Below are 12,607 nucleotides of genomic sequence, written 5' to 3' on the forward strand. Positions count from 1 at the left end.
TGCAAGGGAAGTGGTCACTGGAAGCGGAACTGCCCCAAATACTTAGCGGACAAGAAGGCCGGCATCACAAAAGGTATATGTGATATACATGTAATTGATGTGTACCTTACCAGTACTCGTAGTAGCTCCTGGGTATTTGATACCGGTGCGGTTGCTCACATTTGTAACTCAAAGCAGGAGCTGCGGAATAAGCGGAGACTGGCGAAGGACGAGGTGACGATGCGCGTCGGGAATGGTTCCAAGGTCGATGTGATCGCCGTCGGCACGCTACCTCTACATTTACCTACGGGATTAGTTTTAAACCTCAATAATTGTTATTTAGTGCCAGCTTTGAGCATGAACATTGTATCAGGATCTCGTTTAATTCGAGATGGCTACTCATTTAAATCCGAGAATAATGGTTGTTCTATTTATATGAGAGATATGTTTTATGGTCATGCTCCGATGGTGAATGGTTTATTCTTAATGAATCTCGAGCGTAATGCTACACATATTCATAGTGTGAATACCAAAAGATGTAAGGTTGATAATGATAGTCCCACATACTTGTGGCACTGCCGCCTTGGTCACATAGGTGTCAAACGCATGAAGAAGCTCCATGCAGATGGACTTTTAGAGTCTCTTGATTACGAATCATTTGACACGTGCGAACCATGCCTCATGGGTAAAATGACCAAGACTCCGTTCTCAGGAACAATGGAGCGAGCAACCAACTTATTGGAAATCATACATACTGATGTGTGCAGTCCAATGAGTGTTGAGGCTCGCGGTGGCTATCGTTATGTTCTCACCCTCACTGATGACTTGAGTAGATATGGGTATGTCTACTTAATGAAACACAAGTCTGAGACCTTTGAAAAGTTCAAGGAATTTCAGAGTGAGGTTGAGAATCAACGTGACAGGAAAATCAAGTTCTTGCGATCAGATCGTGGGGAGAATACTTGAGTCACGAATTTGGCACACACTTAAGAAAATGTGGAATAGTTTCACAACTCACGCCGCCTGGAACACCTCAACGTAACGGTGTGTCCGAACGTCGTAATCGCACTCTATTGGATATGGTGCGGTCTATGATGTCTCTTACTGATTTACCGCTATCTTTTTGGGGCTATGCTTTAGAGACTGCCGCATTCACTTTAAATAGGGCTCCGTCGAAATCCGTTGAGACGACACCGTATGAATTATGGTTTGGGAAGAAACCTAAGCTGTCGTTTCTAAAAGTTTGGGGATGCGATGCTTATGTGAAGAAACTTCAACCTGAGAAGCTCGAACCCAAGTCGGAAAAATGCGTCTTCATAGGATACCCAAAAGAAACTATTGGGTACACCTTCTACCTCAGATCCGAAGGCAAGATCTTTGTTGCAAGAATGGGTCCTTTCTAGAGAAAGAGTTTCTCTCGAAAATAAATAAGTGGGAGGAAGGTAGAACTTGATGAAGTATTACCTCTTGAACCGGTAAGTGGCGCAGCTCAAGAAAATGTTCCTGAGGTGCCTGCACCGACTAGAGAGGAAGTTGATGATGATGATCATGAAACTTCAGATCAAGTTGCTACTGAACTTCGTAGGTCCACAAGGACACGTTCCGCACCAGAGTGGTACGGCAACCCTGTCTTGGAAATCATGTTGTTAGACAATGGTGAACCTTCGAACTATGAAGAAGCGATGGCGGGCCCGGATTCTGACAAATGGCTGGAAGCCATGAAATCCGAGATAGGATCCATGTATGAAAACGAAGTATGGACTTTGACTGACTTGCCCGTTGATCGGCGAGCCATAGAAAATAAATGGATCTTTAAGAAGAAGATAGACGCGGATGGTAATGTGACCATCTATAAAGCTCGGCTTGTCGCTAAGGGTTATCGACAAGTTCAAGGGGTTGACTACGATGAGACTTTCTCACCGGTAGCGAAGCTAAAGTCCGTCCGAATCATGTTAGCAATTGCCGCATTCTATGATTATGAGATATGGCAAATGGACGTCAAAACGGCATTCCTTAATGGTTTCCTTAAGGAAGAATTGTATATGATGCAGCCGGAAGGTTTTGTCGATCCTAAGAATGCTGACAAGGTGTGCAAGCTCCAACGCTCGATTTATGGGCTGGTGCAAGCATCTCGTTGTTGGAACATTCGCTTGATGAGATGATCAACGTTTGGGTTTATGCAGACTTATGGAGAAGCCTGCGTTTACAAGAAAGTGAGTGAGAGCTCTGTAGCATTTCTCATGTTATATGTAGATGACATACTTTTGATGGGAAATTATATAGAAATTTTGGACAGCATTAAGGCCTACTTGAATAAGAGTTTTTCAATGAAGGACCTTGGAGAAGCTGCTTATATATTGGGCATCAAGATCTATAGAGATAGATCAAGACGCCTCATAGGTATTTCACAAAGCACATACCTTGATAAGATATTGAAGAAGTTCAATATGGATCAGTCTAAGAAGGGGTTCTTGCGTGTGTTGCATGGTGTGAAATTGAGCTCAGCTCAATGTCCGACCACGGCAGAAGATATAGAAGAGATGAGTGTCATCCCCTATGCCTCAGCCATAGGGTCTATTATGTATGCCATGTTGTGTACCAGACCTGATGTAGACCTTGCCATAAGTTTGGTAGGAAGGTACCAAAGCAATCCCAGCAAGGAACACTGGACAGCGGTCAAGAATATCCTGAAGTACCTAAAAAGGACTAAGGACATGTTTCTCGTTTATGGAGGTGACGAAGAGCTCGTCGTAAAGGGTTACGTCGACGCTAGCTTCGACACAGATCTGGATGACTCTAAGTCACAAACCAGATACGTGTATATGTTGAATGGGGGAGTAGTAAGCTGGTGCAGCTGCAAGCAGAGCGTCGTGGCGGGACCTACATGTGAAGCGGAGTACATGGCAGCCTCGGAGGCAGCGCATGAAGCAATTTGGGTGAAGGAGTTCATCACCGACCTAGGAGTCATACCCAATGCGTCGGGGCCGATCAAACTCTTCTGTGACAACACTGGAGCTATTGCACTTGCCAAGGAGCCCAGGTTTCACAAGAAGACCAGGCACATCAAGCGTCGCTTCAACTCCATTCGTGAAAATGTTCAAGATGGAGACATAGATATTTGTAAAGTACATACGGATCTGAATGTCACAGATCCGTTGAATAAACCTCTCCCTAGAGCAAAACATGATCAACACCTGAATTCCATGGGTGTTCGATTCATCACAATGTAACTAGATGATTGACTCTAGTGCAAGTGGGAGACTGTTGGAAATATGCCCTAGAGGCAATAATAAAATGATTATTATATTTCCTTGTTCATGATAATTGTCTTTTATTCATGCTTTAATTGTATTATCCGGAAATCGTAATACATGTGTGAATACATAGACCACAATGTGTCCCTAGTGAGCCTCTAGTTGACTAGCTCGTTGATCAACAGATAGTCATGGTTTCCTGGCTATGGACATGGGGATGTCATTGATAACGGGATCACATCATTAGGAGAATGATGTGATGGACAAGACCCAAACCTAAGCATAGCACAAAGATCGTGTAGTTCGTTTGCTATAGCTTTTCTGGATGTCAAGTATCATTTCCTTAGACCATGAGATTGTGCAACTCCCGGATACCGTAGGAGTGCTTTGGGTGTACCAAACGTCACAACGTAACTGGGTGACTATAAAGGTACATTATAGGTGTTTCCGAAAGTGTCTGTTGGGTTGGCTCGAATCGAGACTGGGATTTGTCACTCCGTATGACGGAGAGGTCTCTCTGGGCCCACTCGGTAATACATCATCATAATGAGCTCAGTGTGATCAAGTGGTTGATCACGGGATCATGCATTACGGTACGAGTAAAGTGACTTGCTGGTAACGAGACTGAACAAGGTATTGGGATACCGACGATCGAGTCTCGGGCAAGTAACGTACCGATTGACAAAGGGAATTGTATACGGGGTTGCTTGTCCTCGACATCGTGGTTCATCCGATGAGATCATCGAGGAGCATGTGGGAGCCAACATGGGTATCCAGATCCCGCTGTTGGTTATTGGACCAGAGAGTCCGTCTCGGTCATGTCTGCTTGTCTCCCGAACCCGTAGGGTCTACACACTTAAGGTTTCGGTGACGCTAGGGTTGTATAGATATGAGTATGCAGTAATCCGAAAGTTGTTCGGAGTCCCGGATGAGATCCTGGACGTCACGAGGAGTTCTGGAATTGTCCGGAGGTGAAGAATTATATATAGGAAGTGTAGTTTCGGCCATCGGGAAAGTTTCGGGGTCACCGGTATTGTACCGGGACCACCGGATGGGTCCCGGGGGTCCACCGGGTGGGGCCACCCATCCCGGAGGGCCCCATGGGCTGAAGTGGGGAGGGGAACCAGCCCATAGTGGGCTGGTGCGCCCCCCCTTGGCCCCCCATGCGCCTAGGGTGGGAACCCTAGGGGAGGGGGCGCCTCCACTTGCCTTGGGGGGTACTCCACCCCTTGGCCGCCGCCCCCTAGGAGATCCCAATCTCCTAGGGCCGGCGCACCCCCCTAGGGGGCCTATATAAAGGGGGGGAGGGCAGCCGCACCTCAAGTCTTGGCGCCTCCCTCTCCCCTGCTACACCTCTCCCTCTCGCAGAAGCTCGGCGAAGCCCTGCTGCGATCACTGCCGCATCCACCACCACGCCGTCGTGCTGCTGGATCTTCATCAACCTCTCCTTCCCCCTTGCTGGATAAGAAGGAGGATACGTCATCCGCTCCGTACGTGTGTTGAACGTGGAGGTGCCGTCCGTTACGGCACTTGGTCATCGGTGATTTGGATCACGGCGAGTACGACTCCATCATCCCCGTTCTCTTGAACGCTTCTGCTCGCGATCTACAAGGGTATGTAGATGCACTCTCCTCTCGTTGCTTAGTTGACTCCATAGATTGATCTTGGTGAAACATAGGAATTTTTTTTGTTTCTGCTACGATCCCCAACAACTTCAAGGTCGCCCGCTTCTTGAGCTGGGGAGTCCGGGGGAGGCGTTTCGCTCTCCATCATCTCCGGAAGAAGATCCCCTGAAGACGAGCTCTGCTGAGAAGGGCTAAGATCCGAACTGCAAGATAAATACTTCGGTTATTTTCCTCAGAAGTAAGGAGGATATCTTCACTTATTAAGTACTTTTTGATTACTTACAGCTGTTAGAGGGTGATCCCCGCGCGGACATTGTGCGGAGAGCACCCTCCTGAGGCAGGAACCTCTGGTGGAGATTTCTTCTCCCATTTGGAAACCTTGGTTTCGGTCTTCAGAGGTAGTCCTCTTCCTTCCCCGGGGCGAGAGAATGTCAGATTCTTCCCCTGGGTTGTCCTCCCTCACGGAGGTGCTCATTCCCTCGGTTGGAATAGGTAGCGTGGAGGCCTGCTTTCGCCCTCTTTATTCCCCCTTCATCTTCCTTTGAGGGCACCAGGCAGGGTGCTGGCTCGAGCATCTTTTCCTAGCAGGATTGTCCAAGCCTTCAGGAAGGGGGGCCGAACACCGGATCATCTTCGCCTTTGTTATCCAGTCCTGGTCAAAAGCGATTCTTCAGAATGATGTCATGATAAAAAAGGGACAGTGTGTTAGGCCATGGGATTACTTACTTGGGCCGCGGTGCGGTTGCTGCTCAGGCCCACATCCTTCGGTAGTGTCCGGACACTCTATTTGGGGTCCTGAAGAACGATTTGTACATCTCCTCATGCGTCAGGCCGAGGAAATTCTGAATAGTGCGTCCTTCCGGGTTGAACCCACATGTGCAAGGGGCCGGCGTTTGCAAGGCTGACTCGATGAACCAGCATGACTTGCATTCACCATAACCAGACTGAAATCTCCTCGAAGAGATCTCGGATGCGGCTGTGCAGTATGGCACGTCCTTGGCTGGGCCCCAAGCTCAGCCCCTGCTGATCCATGACATCAGTTGTGGTGGAGGGCCCGAGCGAAAGGTGGGGGCGGCTACCCACTTGGCACTTCGGGGAGCTGTGACATAAAACCACTCCCGTTGCCACAATCTAGGACACCTCTGGAAAGGAGCCCTTCGGCCATGGAGCACCAGCAATTTTGCTTATTAGAGCACCTCTGCACGCTGCGTACTGCCGCTCGACCATCTTCGGCTTCACATCAAAGGTCTTGAGCCATAGGCCGAAGTGAGGGGTGTCGGTGTCAAAACCGGCGGATCTCGGGTAGGGGGTCCCGAACTGTGCGTCTAGGCCGGATGGTAACAGGAGACAAGGGACACAAAGTTTTACCCAGGTTCGGGCCCTCTCGATGGAGGTAAAACCCTACGTCCTGCTTGATTAATATTGATGATATGGGTAGTACAAGAGTAGATCTACCACGAGATCGAGGAGGCTAAACCCTAGAAGCTATCCTATGGTATGATTGTTGATGTGTATGTTGTCCTACGGACTAAAACCCTCCGGTTTATATAAACACCGGGTAGGGTTAGGGTTACATAGAGTCGGTTACAATGGTAGGAGATCTGTATATCCGTATCGCCAAGCTTGCCTTCCACACCAAGGAAAGTCCCTCCCGGACACGGGAAGAAGTCTTCAATCTTGTATCTTCATAGTCCAGGAGTCCGGCTGAAGGTATAGTCTGGCCATCCGGACACCCCCTAATCCAGGACTCCCTCAGTAGCCCCTGAACCAGGCTTCAATGACGACGAGTCCGGCGTGCATATTGTCTTCGGCATTGCAAGGCGGGTTCCTCCTCCAAGTACTTCATAGAAGATTTCGAACACAAAGATAGTGTTCGGCTCTAAAAAAATAAGTTTCCACATATTGCCATAGAGAGAATAATATTTACACAAATCTAATCTGCTGACGTATTCCGTAGTGTGACATCACACCATGGCCAAGCTTTTATTCGAACTGTTTTACTGTCCCACCTCAGCGCGTTATGCGAGGCGGTTTCCTTGGCACATCTTGTTAAAGCAGAGATCGTGTCCCCCTTATTCCGGGATTCTCATCAATACGGGCGTGGGTAACCCAACCGCTTCTAGGACTCCTAGATTATAGGCAAGTCCAAACGGACACGGAGAGGATGCTTGATATCCACCCTCTTTATAAAGGGACAAGGCTTTTATTTTTCCCTCCCGTGCTCAATCAAATCCTTCCCCCGCCTCAAGCTCAAACGCCCAAAGTTTAGGTCAGGTGCTCCGAACCTTCAATCATGTCCGAATCTAGCCTTCAAGGCCGATGGGTGCCCTCCTCCGTCACGGAAGAAGACATCAAAAAGTTGAGGGAGGCCAGATATCTGACCGCCGAGATCTTGCATCGGCTCCCTCCCCGGGGGCAGGCCGTCCCTTCCCCCGAACCCAACGAGAGTGTCGTGTTCATCTCCCACTTCCTCCGAGGTCTAGGCCTTGCTCTGGATCCATTCGTCAGGGGCTTGATGTTTTACTACGGGCTAGATTTCCATGATCTAGCTCCGGACTCCTTTCTTCATATCACGACATTTATCATCATGTGCGAGGCCTTCCTTCGGGTCACCCCTCACTTTGGCCTGTGGCTCAAGACCTTTGAAGTAAAGCCGAAGATGATCGAGGGGCAACAGGCGGCGTGTGGAGGTGCCTCAATACGCAAGATGACGGGAGCTCCGTGGCCCAAAGGTTCCATTCCAGAGGTGTCTGAATTGTGGCAACAGGAGTGGTTCTACATCACGGCTCCTAGAAGTGCCAAGTGGGCGCCCCCCTGTTTTCCACTCGGGCCCCCCACCACAACTGATGTCGTGGATCAGCAGAGGTCTGAGCTGGGGGCCAGCCAAGGACGTGCCTATATTGCAAGGCCGCATTCGAGATCTCTTCAATGGAGATTTTATTTTGGTTGCGGTGATACAGGTTATGCTGGTTCGTCAAGTCCAGCCTTGCAAACGTCGGCCTCTTCGTCTGTGGGAGTTCAATCCCGAGGGATCGCGTGCCATTCAAAATTTTCTCGGCCTGACGCACGAGGAGATGTACAAATCATTCTTCAGACCTCAGACGGAGTGTCCGGGAATCACCGAGGACGTGGGCCTTAGTAGCAACCGCACCGCCAAACAGGTAAGGCATCTTCCGGCCAAACATACTTTCTCTACTTTGTTACGAAGTTATCTCTGAGAGTTCGCTTTTTGACCAGGACTGGCTCACAAAGGCGAAGTTGATTCGGTGTTCGGCCCCCCTCCCTGAGGGTTTGGAAAATCCGGTATTGGAAAAGATGCTCCAGACCGCATCTTGCCCGGAGCCCTTGAAGGAAGATACTGTGGAGGATAATGCGGGCGGATGTGGGCCCCCAACGCTGCCCATTCTAGCCAAGGGAGCGAGCGTCTCCATGAGGGAAGGCGACCAGAAGAGAAAAAGGACTGCGCCCGGGGATTCGGAAGCCGAAGCTTCCAAACGGGAGAAGAAGTCTCCCGCAGAGGGTGCCACCCTGGGGGGCGTCGTTGCCGCAATAAGTCCGTGGGGGGATCAATCCTCCCACGAGTCATAAGTGACCCGAAATACCTTTGATAGTACAGATATGCCATCTTTTTCTTCTGAGAAGATAACCACCGCATATATTTTTGCAATTCGGGCCTTAGCCCTTCTCAAATGAGCTCATCTTTGGGGGATCTTCTTCCAGAGATAATGGAGAGCGAAACGCCTCCTTTGGACTCCTCCGCTCCGGGAGCGGGCGACCCTGAAGTGTCATCGCGGAGGGCCTCTCCGAGTCCGATGAGGCCAGAAGATAATCCCGTTGACCCCCGAAGCTCCCAATGTCCGGCTCCCGAAGAGAGTAGACAAAAGAGTCCGGCACCGTCTAGTGTGCGATCGGATGTTCTGAGGGAGTTGGTGGGGCGAGCGGCCATCTCAGATGAACACCGTGTGCTGATGAATACGGTGATGGAGAGAATATCGTCCGCCGAAAGCGGATTGCATGAAGCTTTTATGAGTCTACTGACAGGCTTTGAGGTACGTAAAAGAATGTATGATAGTCCTGCACATGCTAGGTGTGCCCTGTGTAGATAGTAGCCCCTGAGACTCTGGTTGTCGTCGGAAACGATGACGAATAGAGGATCATATTCCCAGGTAGTAACCATACTGCCTCTATGTGCAGCTGATGGAAGCTCCGGTGGCTAGCCGGACTAGCAAGTTTGCCCATTTAAAACGGCAGTTGGATGCGGCAGACGCCGACATTGAGCTTGTTAACAAAAGGCTTGACGAGGCATAGGGTAAGTGTCAATATCTGGTAAACGCCACATAGGAAGAGCAGCATGATGCCAGTATCTTAAATATGTTGTGACTGCAGATGGAGCTGCCACTATTGAAGCCTTGCGGGCAGAACTTGCACGAGCCAAGGAACAAGCAAGGTTAGGTAATGCGGCTGCTGTGAAGGCGTTCGAAGAGTTGCAAGCCGAGAAGGCCGCGCATGGCGAGACCCGAGACAAGATGGCCAAGATGGCTGTGGAAGTAAAAGTCACCGCCGATCGTTGCCGGGTTCTCGAAAAGGAAAACCAAGCGAAGGCATCGGACCTTGAGAAGGCTGCTGCAACGAAAAAGGATCTCTGCTCTGCTATGAGGGCAAAGAAGGAGGAGCTGCGGGAAGCCGGGGATATTGTAGCTGGGAAATCCTTTATGTTGCGGAGGAAATTCGGAGATCCATGGTATGCCCCTCTGGATCGGCTGTGGAGTTCGGAGGATGTGTATATGGATTTGGCGGCGAGCGCTACCGATGCGGCCAAGTACTTCCAGGGTCAGACAGACCGTGGAGTAGACCAGCTGTTTTGGAGATAATTCCATTCTCCCGAGCGTCCACTTACATTGACTGACCAATTAGCCGAATGGGCCGAACTAAACAGGTTGTCCGGACTCTCTACGAGGTCTGTTGTCGATCAGCTGTGGCCGGGAAGGTCAAAACCGAACAGCTATTCAGCTTGGTGCAGCAGTTCCTTGACGTGGTGCCGCGCATTAATGTGATGAAGAGGTCGGTGTGCATAGAGGGCGCACGGATGGCCTTTGCACGTGTTAAGGCATACTGGGCGGAGATGGATGCTACCAATGTTGCAGCGCGGGATTCGGCTATAGGTCGAAAGGCTGCTGAGCACTATTTTGAAGAAGTTCTTGAGGGTGCCCGTTTGATAGAGACCCAGTGCTCAAAAAATATTATGTTTGAGTGATATGTAATCTCATTGTAAGCGAAATGCTTTTATAAATTTTTATAAGGCTATTTATATAGTTTTGCCTGAAAGTAATATGATGCCTCCTGGGCGGCCGTTTATGTATACATGTGTATAACCTGAAAGATTGCAGTCGTTGGCTTCAGCCCCCACGCATGTAATGCGGAGGTGCTCGCAAAAACACGCGTTCACACTTAACCCAACGTCTTGGTCCTATTAAGGAGGTGATAGCGGAGCGAGCGAGGAAACCGGACTATAATGCTTTAGCACTTTCACTTAGCCATAGGAGTTTGACAGTGGGGCTACTAGATAGCCCCTGGTGGCTCCGCACTCTCCCGGTTCCGGGGTGCGTACATGCCTGGCCGGAAAACGGCCCTTCGTTAAGGCGGAGGAATTCTATCATTCCCACAGGTCATCGAGTGGTTGACCGGTCTCACGCTATATCATGACAGTCAGTTTTCGGCTTTCTCTACTGAGGTGCTCGTCCGGATGAACCAGGGCACAATCGCAGTAGTTCTCCTGGTGCTACCTTAGCCGGTAAAGTGGAACGTAAGGCACCAAAACACAGGAGCCGGGCAAACCCAACATTTGACCAAAGACAATGATTCGGAGCTGATGCATATAGGGCCAAACTCGCGACGCCGAACACTCCCTAAGGTATTCGGTCTTTGTGGTATAAACCGGGCCTAAATAATGGCCTTTGTAAGAAGCCACTTGTGTCCAGGTATGTGCATTATTCTGGCGTGGCCACATGCCAAGATGTCAGCATCCTTCTCAACGGTGGATATGTATCAACAAGAGACAGTAAAAAAGGTTTACGCAGGGTCTTAATCTGAAAAGAATCCTTGGAACGGGTCCCTGCTACACGTCTGCGCTCGTGTCTCCGTTGTGCCGTATCCTGGACGGGTGTAGCACGATGATCGTCTGTAAAAGAGAGGAAGTTAAGTGAAAAAGTTGTCGTGCAAAAAGATAGTTTTTAAAGAAACCATGTGTAATTCAAGATGATAAGAAATTGCCACTTGTCTGCGCGCGTTGAGCCCCTTGTATTGACAAATAGGGGTGTGACCACTTATTTCTGTATAAATAGCGGCGCCGGACTTGATTAGTTGTATCTGAGGTCTTGACGACCTATTGGATGCTTTCGTTTGTCCGGGCGCCTTTAGTGTGCGGCGGCCAAGGCAGCCTCACTCTCTTCGGCGCGCAGAGATCGCTTGATATTTCCGTGCACTGTAATGATGCCACGTGGACCGGGCATCTTGAGTGTGAGGGAGGCGTAGTGCGGTATTGCATTAAAGCGAGCGAAGCTTCGCGTCCGAGCAGTGCTTGATAGCCACTTTGAAACGGAGCGATGTGGAAAGTTAAATGCTCGCGACGGAAGTTATCAGGGGAGCCGAATATAACTTGTAGTAAGAGGGAGCCCGTACAACGAGCCCCTGGGCCTGGGATTACTCCTTTAAAGGTAGTATTGCTATGGCGAATTTGTGTTGGGTCTAACCCCATCCTGCGGATTGTATACTGATATATTAGGTTTAGGCTACTGCCGCCGTCCATCAAGACCCTTGTGAAGTGATATCCGCCAATTACTGGGTCTAATACCAGGGCAGCCCATCCTGCGTGTCGGATACTTGTTGAGTAATCGCGATGATCGAAGGTGATCGGTTGAGATGACCAGTGGCAGGACTTCGTAGTGATAGGCACTTGGGTATACTTTCCTAGGAGTGCCCTATTGTTTTTCCCTTGATTATGTGTAACACGTTTACTGTTTTGACTTCTGGTGGAAATTTCTTTTGTTCCGCCATGTCTTGCTTGGGAGGCTCGTCCTCGTCTTCACTTGGTGTATCCTCCCCCTTATGTACGGCGTTGAGCTTGCCGGACTTCTTGAAGACCCAACATTCTCTGTGGGTATGATTAGCAGGTTTACCAGGGTTACTATGGATCTGACATACTTGGTCCAGAATTTTGTTGAGGCTGGACAGTTCATCCCTGGTGCCTTTAGGCGGCTTTTGACCTGGCCGAGAGCTTTTGAATCCGGCATTTACTGTCGTGCCCTTCGTGCTGTCTTATTTATTCCGGCATTTGTTATTGCTGTTGCGCCGTGATTTCTCGTTTCCATCTCTAACTTCAGATGTACTGGGGTCGCTGGTGCTGCATCTGGCTAGCCAGCTGTCCTCCCCCGCGCAAAAGCGGGTCATGAGGTTTGTTAATGCGGCCATCATTTTCGGCTTATTTTGGCCGAGGTGTCTGGCGAGCCATTCGTCATGGACGCTATGCTTGAAAGATGCTAAGGCTTCGGCGTCCGGGCAGTCGACAATCTGGTTCTTTTAGTAAGAAACATGTTCCAAAGCTTTCGGGCTGACTCTCCGGGCTGTTGAGTTATATGACTCAAATCGTTCGCATCCGGAGGCCGGACATAAGTCCCTTGAAAATTTGTCTGAAAGGCGTCTTCGAGCTCTTCCCAACTTCCGATGGAGCTTTCGGGGAGTCCTTTGAGCGGT

The sequence above is a fragment of the Triticum urartu genome, chromosome 5, assembly GCF_003073215.2.
Source record: "Triticum urartu cultivar G1812 chromosome 5, Tu2.1, whole genome shotgun sequence".
NCBI lineage: Eukaryota > Viridiplantae > Streptophyta > Magnoliopsida > Poales > Poaceae > Triticum > Triticum urartu.